We start from the raw sequence: 16,195 nt of genomic DNA, 5'->3' as shown, positions 1-16,195 counted from the left end.
CCAGTTCTTAAATGACATGTATTATGCACTTGAAACTATTTTAAGTGCATTACATATATTTATTCATTTAATTATCACACCAACTTCTGAGTTGGTACTATTACTACCTTCATTTTACATGAGGGAACTCAGAACAGAGATGTTTAAGTAACTTGTACTGGTCACATAGCTAGACAGTTGTTGAGCTGGGATTTAAGGCTAGGACTTGAAGGGAAATGCTGTAAACTTAACTAGTATGCTCCACTGCAGTGATGAAGAGCTGCTCAGATATATTTCTGTCTGGTTTTCACGGTCTCATGTATAAATGTAGAACTGTTGTAGGTTGCCTACACATACGATATCTTTTGCAGCAGATTATTTTGGGTTGGTAATTTTAAAAATAAAAATTGTAGCAGAATGGAAACAAGGAATTTCTTTAACTCTAAAGTCCTTAAGTCCTATAATATGGTTTTGTTAAATGTGTTACTGATCAAGTGCAACATGGGGTAAAAGAAGCACTGGTGGGGCTTCCCTGGTGGTGCAGTGGTTGAGAATCCGCCTGCCAATGCAGGGGACACGGGTTCGAGCCCTGGTCTGGGAAGATCCCACATGCCGCGGAGCAACTGGGCCCGTGAGCCACAACTACTGAGGCTGCGCGTCTGGAGCCTGTGCTCCGCAACAAGAGAGGCCGCGATAGTGAGAGGCCTGCGCACCGCGATGAAGAGTGGCCCCCGCTTGCCGCAACTAGAGAAAGCCCTCGCACAGAAACGAAGACCCAACACAGCCAAAAATAAATAAATAAATAAATAAATTTATGAAAAAAAAAAAAGAAACCATCCAACAGAGTTGGGTGGTTTAAAAAAAAAAGCACTGGTTTTCTAGTCACTCTAAAGACACTGTCTCCAATAATAAATAGCAAAATTGTATATTCATGATCTTGTATCACTGTATGAACTTCAACACATTTTTTAATGTTTTTGAATATTGGTACACTTCAGGGACATACTTTAAAAAGTAGATATGACTAAGTGTATAATAATTCTAATGGGATATGACAAGACTTTCAATCTTTTATAAATGTTGTTTGATTAGATTGTGGAAAAATTATCATAATTTTTTTATCCATTTGTTAATCTGAGCAGAAATCTCTTTTAGGGTCAATGGGTTAGATCCTTAGAGGTGTGTACCTCAAAAAGTTGTTGGTTGATGGTAAGCAAGTCACATAGTTTAAAAACTCAATTTTTACCCAAGTTTGTTGAAAAAGGTCATGTTGATAAGTATTTCGTGGGAAAGAATGATGAGCGTATTATCACTAGAAGGAAGTACCATAAATTTCACGGAAATATATTTTCAGGTGGCTATTTGACATAGTTTAAAAAACTGGAAAATTGATTAAAACACAGTATCAATATAAACATTTGTTTTGTAGCCCAAATTTCAGTGTGAACTTCTGGGGGAATATCTTAAGATGTGGATGTGTTGTAATAGTTTGTGGAAATGGATTGGTATGATGATTGTTAGCTAATTTTCCGAGTGAAGTTCCCCTGCTCTCTCTGTTTATACAATATTTCTATCTAATGTAATAGGCAAGTTGAATCACAGTAGTGGATTGTTAGTAGGAACGATTCCTTGCTTATAAAAACATAAAATATTATAAATATGTGGATATGGAAAAATAGTGATTTGAGTTCTTATGATGTAATATCCCAAACCACAGCTGAACACTCCATTTTTTTTTTTTTTTTTTACAAACTCAATCACTACCAGACTTTGCTGATAATCCCACTCTGAAGGGCAGACTTGTGAACCTCCAATGCCTAGAGCTGCACATCACTATTTTTTTTTTGAATGTTTCTCACGTATTTTGCAAAGTCTAACTTTTGGGTTGTACTATTAACTCAATTTCACAAAACATAATACTTATCTTTGGTAAAAACCAACAACATTCATATTATTTCCTCAACTCTTAGCCTCCTGGCATGTCTGAGTTGTGAAAATAAAGTATTCTACTTTTATCTGAAAATATCTGTTTCATACTTTATTGATAATTTTATATGCCATCCAATATAATGCCAAGTTGGATTTTTAAAGTTAGAATTATTAGTAATACTACCATGCTACTACTATTAATGATAATGAGGAAAATCACTACTATGTAGTAGCATATTTTTAAAATGTAGTATTTTGGCTTAGGCTTTACTTAGGATATACATTAATATACTCAATGTTTAGCATTAAAGCTTCCTAATCTTAAAGGCACTTACCTGTTTTAGGCCTCTTTGTTGATCCAAGTTAAAAAACCAATATTTTTCCTTTTATGCATATGATAGCTACAAATTAATAAAACTTCCAAGCTCAGAAACAAAAAGCCAATTATATTCAAAGATAGGAAATGCTTGGCAGGCATCCCACCTCTTTTCCTCCCATGCTCATGGCAGACATTAATCATTGATCATGGCCAGAGGCAGCCTCTGACCTCTCCTCAAAACAGTGCTCTAGGAGCCACAATCAGTCAGTCAGGGATGGTTAAGGGAGCAGTCTTATCTATCACGAACAGATAAATAAAGATAGAGTGTGACACATTATCCGTAATTCTCTCCTATCTGTATCTATAAATCCATTATATATAAACTAAGTGAAGGAAATGAGCCATTAGTTTGTAAGAAAGCAAATGGAGAGACACGATCACGCAAAAGTTATTTTAATTTTTCAATGTCCTTTTGGACCTACAGAGAAAGCATGTCCCTATATGAAGCAATCAGTTTTGGAAAGGGAAGTTAGCAAGGATTTTAGCCTCAAGAATTCCTTCCACAGGAAATGTGGCATTGCAAACTTAAGGGCTGGGCTACTCAGAGGAAATCTGCTGCTGTGTTTCTATATGTCAGGGAAGCAAACCTTCTTTGGAAGAGCCATACCCAGGCTGGCTAAGAAAAGAAATGGGCTGTGTGGCAGTGAAACTGAAAATAGTTTCCTCTTGTCCTTATTTATTCAGTTTTAGGGGGGGGCCTTCCCTTTATAAATTATACATTTTTTAAACATCTTTATTGGAGTATAATTGCTTTACAATGGTGTGTTAGTTTCTGCTTTATAACAAAGTGAATCAGCTATACATATACATATATCTCCGTATCTCCTCCCTCTTGTGTCTCCCTCCCACCCTCCCTATCCCACCCCTCTAGGTGGTCACAAAGCACTGAGCTGATCTCCCTGTGCTATGTGGCTGCTTCCCACTAGCTATCTATTTTACATTTGGTAGTGTATATATGTCCATACCACTCTCTCACTTTGTCCCAGCTTACCCTTCCCACTCCCCGTGTCCTCAAGTCCATTCTCTACGTCTGTGTCTTTATTCCTGTCCTGCCCCTAGGTTCTTCAGAACCTTTTTTTTTTAGATTCCATATATATGTGTAAGCATATGGTATTTGTTTTTCTCTTTCTGACTTACTTCACTGTGTATGACAGACTCTAGGTCCATCCACCGCACTACAAATAACTCAGTTTCGTTTCTTTTTATGGCTGAGTAATATTCCATTGTATATATGTGCCACATATTCTTTATCCATTCATAAAAATATGGAACGCTTCACGAATTTGCGTGTCATCCTTGCACAGGGGCCATGCTAATCTTCTCTGTATCATTCCAATTTTAGTATATGTGCTGCTGAAGTGAGCACAAATTATACATTCTTGATTGTAAGTTTTAATGGTGACCTATTTAGAAGCATTAGAAATTGAAAACAGCTATTAAATTTGAAAATCTTTTTGTGTATGTTGGGGAAGAGTAGGATAAGCCTACTAGGAAAAGAATGTAGTATTTGATCTGTACCAAAAAATCCCAAACAAGCAAGCAAACCATAATTTCAAAGTATTAAATCTGTAAGTTTAACAAATAAGTGTTACATGCTTTCTTACTGGGGTCCCAGTAATACTCCCAGTATGCCTAGCATGACATAAACTCACTGTCTTAGCTTGGGCTGCCATGAAAAAAATACTATAGACTCAGTGGCTTAAACAACAGTGGTTTATTTTCTCACAGTTCTGAAGGCTGGAAGTCTGAGATCAGGGTGCCAGCATGATTGGGTTCTGTGAGAGCAGTCTTCCTGGCTTGTAGATGGCCACCTTCTTGCTGTGTCCTCATATGTCCTTTCCTTGGTACATGCACTGGGAAGAGGTCTCTCTCTCTCTCTCTCTCTCTTCCTATTCTTATAAGACCACTAATCCTATTATGAGGGCCCCACCCTCATGACCTTATTTAACCCTAATTACACTCTTAACACCCCATATTCAAATACCATCACATTGGTTGTTAAAACTTCAACATATCAATTGTGGAGGGTGAGCACAGACATTCAGTCTGTAACACTCTCAAAGGATTACTTTGATTGGTTGATCTTAAAAAACATGTGTTTCAAGTTTTACTAACTCCCAACAACTAATTTGAGAAATATATAGTTTTCTACCAAGAAAATTGGAGGATGATAAGAAAAACTGTTAGAATTTTAAGAGAGTACTTTAAGAGTATAGTAAGGTGATCAGATATAAAAGTCAATATACAAAAATCAATAACTTTCTTAATATTAGCAATACTCAATTAGAAAACGTAATGATAAAAAGTATCTCATTCATAATAGCAACAAAATCCATTTTATCCTTAGAAATAAATAGGAAATGTGCAAGATTTTTATGAAAACGGTGTTTAAAAATCTACATAAATAAAATGTTATTCCATGTTTCTCAGTGGGAAAACTCAACATCGTGAAGATGTTGATGAGCTGGTTCTCAAGCATGTATGAAAGAAAGAACAGCAATGCTTAGCAAGTTACATTTTTAAAAAAGAGAATCATGGGATTTGAACTACTACTAATAAGAAGAACATAATATAAGGCAATTTAAACAGTGCATTTTGGCATAGGAATAGACAAACACATTGGTAGAAAAAAATAGAATGGAAACCCAAGAATATAGTTTATAGTAAAGATGTCATCTCTAATTAGTAAAAGTGTAAGTGTTCAAAGCTTCTCAATTAATCACATTATGACAATTGGCTCTCCTTTTGGGGAAAAAATTAAACTCATAGTTCATATCATAAGCAAAGATACCTTTTGGAGAGACTAATGAGAATAAATGTTAACAAATTATAAAAGTATTTGAAGAGAATATAGAAAAAAATTCATAACTCTGGGAATTGGGAAAGCTTTCCTAAGTAATACACAAAATTCATATGTCATATAAGAAATTATTTATAATGTTGACCTCATAAAAACAAAAATCTTCTATGAGACAACAATAAAAAAGAAGTTAAATGATAAGCTACAGACTAGCAGAAATATTTGCAACAGGTATAAAAGATTTGCAATATATAAAAGGTGCCTACATATGAATATTTAAAACACAAAGAACCAAATAGAAGATAGACAAAGGATACCAAGGACCATTTACAAGAGAAATGCATATGGCATACATGTGAAGCTCAGCATGTAAAAATTAGATAATATTTACCAAACTTTAAAGTAACCCTAATCTTTGACCTTGCAGTCTACTTCTAGGAATCTGTCCCACAGAAATACTCACTCACAGTAAAACACGTTTACAAGAGTATTCTCTTTTATAATAGCAAATAGTAGAAACAAACAGAACATCACCAACAAAGGAGACAGTAATAAAATTACAGAACATTTCCATTGTTATAGAGAAAGAATAAGATCTGTACATATTAAAATAGAAAATTCTTTAAGACCCAGGTAAAAAGAAGTTGCCATAGCATAATAGAATCGTATGTAAATGTATATGACCCATAAATGTACAAATACTTTGTGTTTATTTTTTTGTTCTATATGCTTTTGTATGGATTGATTCTTCTACTGTGAGAATATATTCATGTGTTTCTTGTTTAACTGAAAAAAAATGTTTTTTAAATCAAAGAGACGAGTATTCAAGGAAGATCAGGCCTAGTGGCTCAAACTCTTTTCACATGATAGACAGCTGCTTCAAGGAGGGTTTGAGAATCACATGTCTGTCACTAATGTGGTTTGGGCCTCTCTGTACTTACATTTTCTCTTGACCTCTGGCTTTGCTTTTTCCTTTTCTGGAGGGTGTTGAAATGGGCATAAAAAGAAATTCTTTAAGAAAGCTTAGATCCTTGTTATGCAAAATTGCATTGCTGGAAGGGGTTTTAGATATGATCTAATGCAACTCTCAAGTTTTACGTGGAATCCTGATTTCCGAGATGGCCAGGAAATGTTGATGGGATTTTCACATTTCTCATGCTTGAGTCACATCCCCTTATCCAGAAACCTGGGAAAACTTTACCACTGAAAACTCAAATAGGGTGGTACTACTCCCCCAACTTTTAAGCCAACAATGTAAGAAAACAAAAAGGTAATTTCATTCAAAAGATTAAAATTAATAAATATTTTTTCAGCAAACAAATGAGTACTGTGATGCCACCTGATGACCCACAAAAAGTGACTCCCAGTATTATTTCAATTATCTGTATTTGTACCTTTTAATCCATAAATTCCTGCCATATTACCTTCCATCAACTCTTTCCATCACTAGCCTGGTTGTTTTATCTCCATTTGTCAAATCATTATAGTGGGGCATTTGGCCAAGTTGGTATGTTTAAGCCATGTCATATTCTCTTAGTTGGGTCCTGTGTGTCCTAAGGGCCCTTCAAGAAACTCACTTGTCTCCTTAGATATTGGTAAGGAAAAGTCAGAAATCTCTCCTGCCAATATGGTGATTTTTGTTCTTAGCGAGAGCACTGCTTTGGCAATTATGTGCCCAATACCTTTGCTCAGAGCCTATCTGATTTGCATCCAGCTAAACTGCCTCTGTGCACTCAGATATGTGTCCCTATAAAGAGACCACCTCCTCACTTTTAGAACTCCAGTGTACCTTGACCTATGCTTGAATGGACTACAGCTCCGACTATAAGATCAAATAGGTCATTAAACCCCCTGAGCTCTTGAATTGCTCTCATTTAGTCCTCAAATGAATAATTTGCGTAGTGCAAAAGTCATTGGGAAGCCATGATTCCTCTCTGGAGCTCCAAGCTGGCTTCCCATAGGGGCCTGTGTTCCATTCTAACTGAGTTTATCAAGCTATAAATTCCTGACTAAAGCCCAGAACCTTGAGACACAAGGAGGTTAGGAGAATGACTGCTCCAGCATCTCCTGTCACCCAGATATTTGCGGAGAATGCACAAGGACCTTGGACTCCTGAATCTAAGGCCAGTATAATAAATTTATAACTTAAGAAACATGGTTTTCAATTTTTAAAATTTTTCTGTGAAAATGAAAATCACTGTGATGGAAATGTTCTTTCTTTTCTAAGTTCTTTAACGTTATATTATCTTTATATGTTTACAATGGAAGGAAATGATCCTACTGCCTGCCAGTGAATGAGGGAGTGAATAGAGCTGATGAAACAGAGCTAATATTCAGCATAAGCTTCTATAGTTTCGTTTGTTTGATGTGGTGGCCCTTGGGCCTACAGAACTACACCTTCTGTTTATGCTTCCAAGTGTTCCTTTTATCTTCAGATAAAAGTGTAAAGGGGAAGTTGCCAAAATTAGTCCACCTTTTGGGCCCAAGCCACAGTTAAACTTAGATGTAAAAGAGATCAAAGCATTTCCATTCTGATCCAAATAACTGCAGCCCAGCAGTGTAGCTGGTGGCAATATAAAAATGGCTGAACACTTTCTGATTTGGAATATCTAAGTGATACATTCTAGACTGCAAGGCAGAAAAAGAGGCAGTATGCATGTCTGCTTTTGAAATGACTGCCTGCCTTCTAGGATTTGACAAAGAAACACTTGTTTAGACTTTGGTATATAATCTAAGAAGAAGCCCTCAGGTACTCCTGAAGGCTTCCTTAGGGGGTTTCTATGGATGGACATTTTCTCTCACTTCCCCTAAGTTGATTTTGCACATGGTCCTTCTATGCTTCTTTTAGGTGAAGCCAAACTGTTGAGGATTACTCTTTGCAAAATGGCAGCAACTCTCCCTTCCCCTCCCTTTTTTATAAGTGCTTGTATGTTCTGAGATTGATTAAGCATCAGACTGGTATCCCTGGAGGATAGAGAGAAGACTCTTGGTCTCTGCAGGAGTAGGGTCACTAAATTATTTGTTATCCAAACCACTTTTGTGAGTGAAAGGGGCACTATTAGTAACTAAACCTGGATAATTGGAGTAAGCTGAGACTGTCTTGACAAATTGGAATGTATGGTCACCTGGTATGTAGGGCAATGTGTGACGTCTGGTGTCTAGAACCTCAATTCTAATGCTTCTTTACCTGTGCAAAATTGGACATTTTCTAGTTCCTCCCTTAGAATATTACAGATGATCATTTTATGCTGTTGATAACAAATTTAGCAATAAGATAATTAATTTCCATATGACTCAGAACACAGCCCCCTTGTTAAGTAATATAGCTCCAGAACAGAATTTGTTGCAAAGAAAATGTTCTGTGCAAATTCTTTAAAGAAGTCTTTCAAGTGCATTTTTTTTAGGATGCCACCACCCACTGTTTACAAAGAAAGTCTTTAAGGGAAGCAGCAGACCCCTCAGGCCATTTCTAGCAAAGAGATGTACATTTAGTACCAACAACACAAAAACACTGTTGTAACTACACCCAAACTGATTTTTGCACCCAACATATTTTTGTCTTCAAACTGCAGTCGGATTGCTGTGTTTCCCTTCTGTTTGTTTCACCACTTCCCTTCTAAATATTTTGCATCATCCTGGAGGTTTTCCCAAATGTGGCCTGCTCACTGGAGAGCCATATTCCTCTGACTTGTGGCATTAGGTTGTGTCGCCATGGCAAGGCTTGTTTATCATAAGGGAATACTTTATAGGATGGGCACCTCTCACAACAATTTCAACCTCTTTTCCTCCTCTTCTCCCACATGCTCAGATATTCTGAGACAGCAGCCCAGATATGGCTTTCTCTAATCATAAGTTGCATTCCTAGAGTGTGAACTTTTCTTTGCTCTGCTTTCAAGATAGGGAAATTTTTGGCTCTGTTTATTTCTTTCAAACTGGGCAGTACCCTCTTGACTGTTATGACTAATTCACTTGACAGGGCTGGAATCTCCTCATAGTTCTCTCCAGGTAAATCCCGTCGCTCAAACTTGTGGGGGAAAAAATGCCAGAGGGGGCAAAGGGTGACCTCGTGGTGGTCGCAGCCTATCCACTGGACAGAGGCCTCTGTTGACAATGGGGATTTTTTCCAAGAGAAGGAACACTTAGTCAGAACCTGACAGTTCTTATACTCTCACATTCCTGCAGAGGAACCCGCTTGGGGAGAGATAAGAGCCCTGGGTTGACACCCTGATTATGCCTACATTTTATTTGTTAAATGTGGAAATTGACTTCATCCAATTAATAAGAGCAGGAAACAGTTTTTGTTTTCTCTTTGTAGGAAAACATGAAGTAACAGTTTTATCTTAATTTGTCAGGCATTGCCCAAGAGACTACAGCCATGTGGGCTGGTGGCCAAAAAATCTCTCTAAGTCCCAAGTACTAACACCCAGATATAAAAAGAATGCTAATTGGTTTTCCAGCTGAAAAATAATAAAGTACTTCGTGCCAAAAATGCTGTATGGCATGGAAACCCCAAGTTTATACAATAGGGCCTGATTGCAATCTGGGGGCTCCATTTGTACTCATATGTAGAGCTAAACAAAGGGAGGTGTTTCGCTCCTCTGCCTTTGTAGAAAGCCTCTGCTCCAGATCTCAGCCTGGTGTTGCACCAGGCTTCCCACAGTCTTCCTGCCAAAGCTCCAAGTTTTTTCCTGGCTGCCATTCAGGAAAGTATAGCTCCGTCCGTAGGGTGGAAAGTTAAAAAGCCCTTGCTTGGATACGCCGAAATATATACAAACACTGCTTGACGTATGGAGCAGGCAGGCTTTGCACAGGCTGCTCCTGCCTGCATTCTAAGGGAAAAGAATGCAAGATTTTTAAAAGTCATTTTAGTAAAGCAATGGAGCTATTAGCTGGAAGAAAAAAGTATTTTTTAAAGCAAATTCAGCATTCCCCTTAAGCCCAACAATTAACTATCTTAGTTTCATTAGTAAAATATCAACTAATTTACAAGAGCCCATCCAGCTTGGGCCATTTTTAACTTAAGGACGCGTTTAGTATAAATAGGAAGATACTGAATGTAGAGAAGATCATTGGAAGTGACCTGGTGAGAGTCACTCTCGGGCTATTGGTACAGCTCAGGCTGGGGCTGGTACTCTGATGCATATTGGCTGATTGCTAGCCTTGCCTGTGGCTTCACACCTTGACTCCAGGTCTACATCACTGATGAGAAAGTGCTTGAATTGAAAGGATCTCTTAATACTTAGAACCCTACTCTAATTATTTCCAGTTGATGGTAAATACCACTGTTGAATTCACAGCATTTAACCAATATTATCCAAAATGCTTTTTAATTATAGTTAATACTAAAATACACTATTTCCTGTCACCAATAATGGTTGTAGGCTATGACCATTACACTAGTCATGCATGTAAAGATGCAACTAAGTTTAAAATTTTGTTAAAAAAAGAATTACTTTGATAATAGAAGTAAAACATAGTCTCAAAATAACCAACTTTTGCCAAAGTATACAGAGAATAAAATAGGCTATAAGCGTCCATTGATGTGTAAAAAATAAACTGTTTTTAACAGAAACTGGCAATCGTTGTCTGTTCCTTTCTATCAATGCTTTTCTCTTGTTTATTACTTTTTGGTTGTTTGTTATTATTAGTGTATTTCCCCTAGAGTAGTGGGACAGAATGGTATGTATTTAAGAATTTAGAAAGCATTTATTTAAAAGTACTGGGCATCAGGATTTTTTACGTGCAGGAGAAACTAAGGAGTAGAAGACCATTGAATTAGTATGTCTGACCTTTAATCAGGTTCATCCCCACCAAGCTAAATTAATTTTCCAGTGCTCCTCTTCCTTAAGCGTAGGCTTCACCTTTGGTATATTTCTACTTCTGTGATTTTGTGCTTGCTCTTTCCCTCACCTGGAGTGAGCTCTCTTTCCCCCTCCATCTTTTAGGTCCCGGTTCAGTTCCCACCTGATCTGTAAAGCCTCCCAGACCACTCCTCAACCCTTTAGTTTCCCATTTATCTGAACTCTTACTGCTCTTACTGTTTTCATGAGACAAGAGAAGGATGTGGAGGGTTCACAGATCACGTGGGAATCAAATTGGGACCCAGAATATGAAGAGGAGAAAGGAGCATTTTTTATTGCAAGGAGCAGAGACTCACTCAGCTAGCTTAAAATAAGGAGAAGGTATTATAAACCTACAGCATCCAAGAAATGGGCCTTGCAGGGTATGCACTGGAACCTGTCAGAAACCTAGACAGCTCTCTCTCTCTCTCTCCAGTTCTCAGGATCATACAGTACCCCTCTGACTCTTTCCCAGGAATATCTACTTTCGTACTCTTCCCTTTTCTCTCTGCCTTACCATTTCAGTTTTCTTTCAGCTCAACTACCCCCAAATGACTGAATTAGACTTTTGGGATCTTAATTCCAAACTTTCAGAAATTTGGTTGTCTTATCTTGAACTGTATATCCAGTCATTTAATCAGTGTTGTTAGCAGAGGCCGTGATTTTGGGTACAGACAGCTGCCTAAGCCCATTCCTGTGGCAGCCTGTGGGTGAAGTTTCAGGGAAGGGGGAAATGAGTAGATAGGCATAAGATAAGTTGTATTGCTCCTTCAAGGCAGATTCCTTAAGGGCAAGGAATAGATTACTAGGTGCTTATTTTCATTACTGTGTTTAGCACAGTGCTGTTCATCCACCACAGTGATTCACAACACTGGCTGCACAGTAGAATCACCTGGGGAACTTTTAGAAGCATTTCCATGTCCAGTCCTCCCCCTTGCCACCACCAGAGATTCTGATTTCATTTGTGGTGGATATGACCCAGACACCTGACATCAAGGACTACTGTGCTTTCCAGATGCCAGACTCATTTTTACTGAGGTCAGGGCCATTGAAAATATTACTCCTATAGGTGAAAAAGTGATTACCCTCATAACTAAAACATGGTAGAAATTCAGGAGCTGTTAAATAGCTTAAAATTCTTGCTTGGCTTAGCAGAAGGGTAACTATAGATTACATTCATGTTGTCTTAAGTAGGGTGAATACCAGTAATATTGGTAACTTTAGAAAGAGACATAAAAAATTTTGATTTTACACTTTTTATTTTCCCCCATTCCTGTAACTGATTTCATTAGATCGTCAGTGGTTATTTCTGCAAGGTTTTTTGACTATGTAATTCAATACATCTACAAAATGCAGTCCTATTCCTGGATTCTTTGAAAAAAAGGTCTCATATAACTAGGAAAATTTAAGATTTAATAGTAAATTCTGACATGGTGACAATTCAGAGTGCCACTTGGATGATAATTGTTTTGTTTTTCAGTGGTAACTCTGAAATTGGCATTTGATTAATTTGGACTGAGTAAAGTTTACCTCCAGAATAGCAAGGAGCAGGTTTATTGCAGGCACTATATAGAGATGCCTTTTCAGTGCACTCTTTGTAGTATCCTTGGGGTTGCTAAGGTTTGCCTTGAGCTTTAGAACCATGGTTGTGATGACTAGTTGGAGAATTCCAGGGGAATAGTTTTTGGAGTCTTCAGTATGATTAGTGAAACCAAGGGGTATAGTCCAAGCTTTCAAGTAAATTGACTCAATTACTGTGTCCTGAGGAAATCACACCGTACTTCCTGGCAGTTGCCTCTGAGACCACTTTAGGACATTTGTTAACAACTTCTAGAAGTCAAGCCACCCCAATCTTATGAACACATTGGGCATTGATTTCTGTATAGAATGTGATTCATGGATCTTTACATTTCCTACCCCAATTTCCTTCTCTAAGAGGGAGCCATTTTGCCCAATTCATCTGAGGTACTCCTAAGGAAGACCTGGTGACACTGACCTTTTTGGCAAAGAGTCTAGAGAGAGCATACTGTGGAAGACATCTTTACCAAGTTTTGACTGAGCATAATCAGACTCAGTTTCCTTCTTGTGTTACAGCACAGACCAGTGCAGTACTGACACTTCGTTATCCCAGAGCATATTGTCCTGCCTGGACCCTCTGGATGTGAGGACCCCTTCATGGAATTACCATCGTATGTCCAATGGTAAGTAATGTGAATTGCGATGCTAGTTCTTAAGCTTCCTTTGGGGGTGATATGAATGGTTTACCCCTTTTCTTGCAAGATATCAGCTTTACCTGGAAAGGAGCAGAGATGCCACTCTTGTAGGCTAAACAGGGTTTGGTGTGTCTGCACTGAGTGGCAGGTAGTCTGGAGTACACATTGCTGTGCAGCAGACCCTGGTGACCAGCTTGGCAAGAAAGCTGTGCTTGATTGATGTGCACAGGAGGTAAGCAAGAGGTTGTGTCCTTACTTGCTATGAACTCTACAATCTTGTCTGTATAGCTGATTCTAGGACCTTTGCCTATGTGAGATTTGATCCGAAGTCAGATGGTCCAAAGAGAAGTCATTAAATGTTTCATTGTAAACTCCTTCTCTAACACTATTCTGCTATACATCATCAAAGTAGTCCCTTGAATTGTAAAGTACATAGATGGCACAAATCAGAACTATAAACATTTTGCTACTTCTGTATTGAAAATCTAAATTTGAAAAATTTGACCCTCACTGATGAGGACTATACTTCTGTTATCCCACAAGACTGTCAGTTATGCTTATGAAGCAGGAACAACATAGTTGAATGTAAATTATATTGTGCGCTCCACAAACTTTCAGAACAACATGCTTTTTCTTTTAAGGACTTTTGATTTTGTTGCCTCAAGATATGAATTCTTGTCATCATGTGATTCCCAGGGAGCAAATTTCTGAGCAGAAAACGTTCAATATGCCCCCTGAACAGCATTTTAAATGCAGGACATTAAAGTGGAGGTTTGAGTCAGTTGATTTCCAGAATTATTTGTTGTTTTCCAGCTTAATTTTGAAGAAGAGCTCCCCATTATTTTCTTCCTGTCTTCTTCTCTCCCTCTCTCCCATCCTCTCTTCCGTGCTTTCTTTCTTTCCTGTTCTTCCTTCCTCTGTCCTTCACTCCCTGACTTCATTTTTCTTTCAACAAAAATGTTTGAGTTATCTACATTACGATGGACTTTTTCTGAAAATACAAGCATTAAAATACTATCATGATCCTCAGGAAACTTTCTTCTTGGTGGGGAGGGAGTGGAGAAGTAAACATGAAAAACATCCTATCTGATAAGAATTATATCCACGGTGTTGTGGGGAAATGTAGTTGGATACCTAAGCCATTCTGGATGGAGCCAGGCAGTCTGGGATGGGAAGTTGTAGGGTTAGGAAAGGTATCCTGGAGGAGACAACTTTGAGTCTCTTTGGGAAGTGGAAGAGAACCTGTTTCAAGATGTGCGGGTGGAGAAAAGAAGGAGACAAATAACTGGGCATAAAGGCAAGAGAATATGGGGCATTGAAGGAGTGGCAAGTAGTTCTGTGTTACTGAAATGTAAGGGACGTGGGGTGGGGGGTGGGTGGAGGACAAGAAGTGACTCTAGTGAGGTTGGAAGAAACTAAATCAGGAATAGCATTACATTTTTGTTAAGGATTTGGAATTTTCCTAAAGAAGTGTGGACACATTAGAGAATTTTAATGATTAGATTTTCCTGTTACCTAGATCATTCTAGTGATATGTGGAACAAAGACTGATTGGTGAGACTGAAGGTGAAGAGACCTATTAGAAAGATATTGGCTGTAGTCCAGGGAAGAAATGATGAGGGTCTGACCTAAGGCAATGATAGTGCAGTAGAGAAGAGGATATAGACTGAAAGAATTTGAAAAGGCACAATTGACAGGACTTGTACTTAAATAGATTTGGTGAAAAAGAAAACACAAGGCCTTCATCAATTAGGTCCTTATTGCTGCAAAGACCATCTATTCCAAACACATCTAAAGTTACTGGAGATTCAACCAGAGGAATTCAAACTGAACAACTGCAACCAATATGACTATTGAACTCATAATCCCATGATACACGTGTAATGCACACTCTATGTCACATGCTTGCTGAAGACCATGTTGGAGATTCCCTCAAGTTAACTTTTAATTTTTCTCATGAAAAATCCTCTCTAAACAACTGCTGTAGATATCACAATATATCTTTCTAGCATAGAGCCTCAGGATTATCTTTCATATACTTTTCCTTCTATAGGTAATTTGTTCTTTTTCAGACTCTATCATAAACTATGCCTATTAAACAATTATTTCCATAACAAAGACACCTGTCTAGTGAGTCATGGCAGCCAGCATAATTTGACCTACTGACAGAACTTCCCTTTTTTTCATGTTTTTTGCTCTTCAATGAATTAAAACTAATTAAAACAAAAACTGAAATATTATTTTAGTTTCTAAATTGCCATGTTACCTTTATTGATTTACTTTCTTCTCATTCTGCAAGAGCAGATGTCCACTTGTGGTGGTGAAGTCTGCCACTGCCACTGAACTCTTGTTAGCTATTCTTCTTGAGCCCTGGAGAGTTTCCATGTTCAGAGTGACCAGCTGTGGTGAGCAGGAGGGGCATGCAGGCAGGAAACATGGTAATGGGTCACAGGACTGTCTGGGGAGAAGCTAAGCCAATTACAAGTTTTCCTTTGTGTAGAGTGAATGGTGGCAGTGACTTATCACCCCCACTCTAAAACCCAAGTTGTAGTTGTCTAGAGAAATGGAACAATGAATCTGAGAAGGACTATGGCTTCTTTCTCATTTATTAAGATGTCAGAATTTGTACAGCCGTAATATAGCTCTGAACATGGGTGTTAGAGAGGAAAGGCTACTGCACACCAGAATGGCTGTTGGGAAGCTCAGAGCCTAAGTCTAGGCCCTTGTTCTAAATTTTGCTGCCTTGAATCTAACATATCTTACATATAACTCTTAGCCAGCTCAGTTTTCTGTTTTCCAAGCCCAGAAAAGATTAGAAGCAAATTAAAGGCAGGCATTCTGGCAGAAACACACAAATTTGAGAACTAACAACTTGATAGCGAGGGAAAAGCCTAAAACTGGAAAGTAGGTACAGAATTGTGTTCTGCATTATAACATAGTGCAAAAAAAGACAGATAAAATTATGGACCACTGCTATCAAGGAAAATTAAGCTATGACTTGTGTTTTTTATTTGGAACACAGAAAGATTGCCGTCAAAATTTGTTAAAATAAACA

At 38.0% G+C, this 16,195-nt stretch overlaps 1 non-coding gene across 1 annotated transcript; it reads right to left on the bottom strand.

Moving 5' to 3' along the window:
- Positions 1–3,546: 3,546 nt before the first annotated feature.
- On the bottom strand, positions 3,547–3,653 carry LOC133097095 (U6 spliceosomal RNA). The gene has a single exon (XR_009701968.1). It is a non-coding gene; the product is annotated as a U6 spliceosomal RNA (small nuclear RNA).
- Positions 3,654–16,195: the final 12,542 nt, after the last annotated feature.

The sequence above is a fragment of the Eubalaena glacialis genome, chromosome 8 (genome assembly GCF_028564815.1).
Source record: "Eubalaena glacialis isolate mEubGla1 chromosome 8, mEubGla1.1.hap2.+ XY, whole genome shotgun sequence".
Classification (NCBI taxonomy): Eukaryota; Metazoa; Chordata; class Mammalia; order Artiodactyla; family Balaenidae; genus Eubalaena; species Eubalaena glacialis.
The sequence above is the reverse complement of the archived record's forward strand: the minus strand, read 5'-3'. Positions and strand labels throughout refer to the sequence as shown.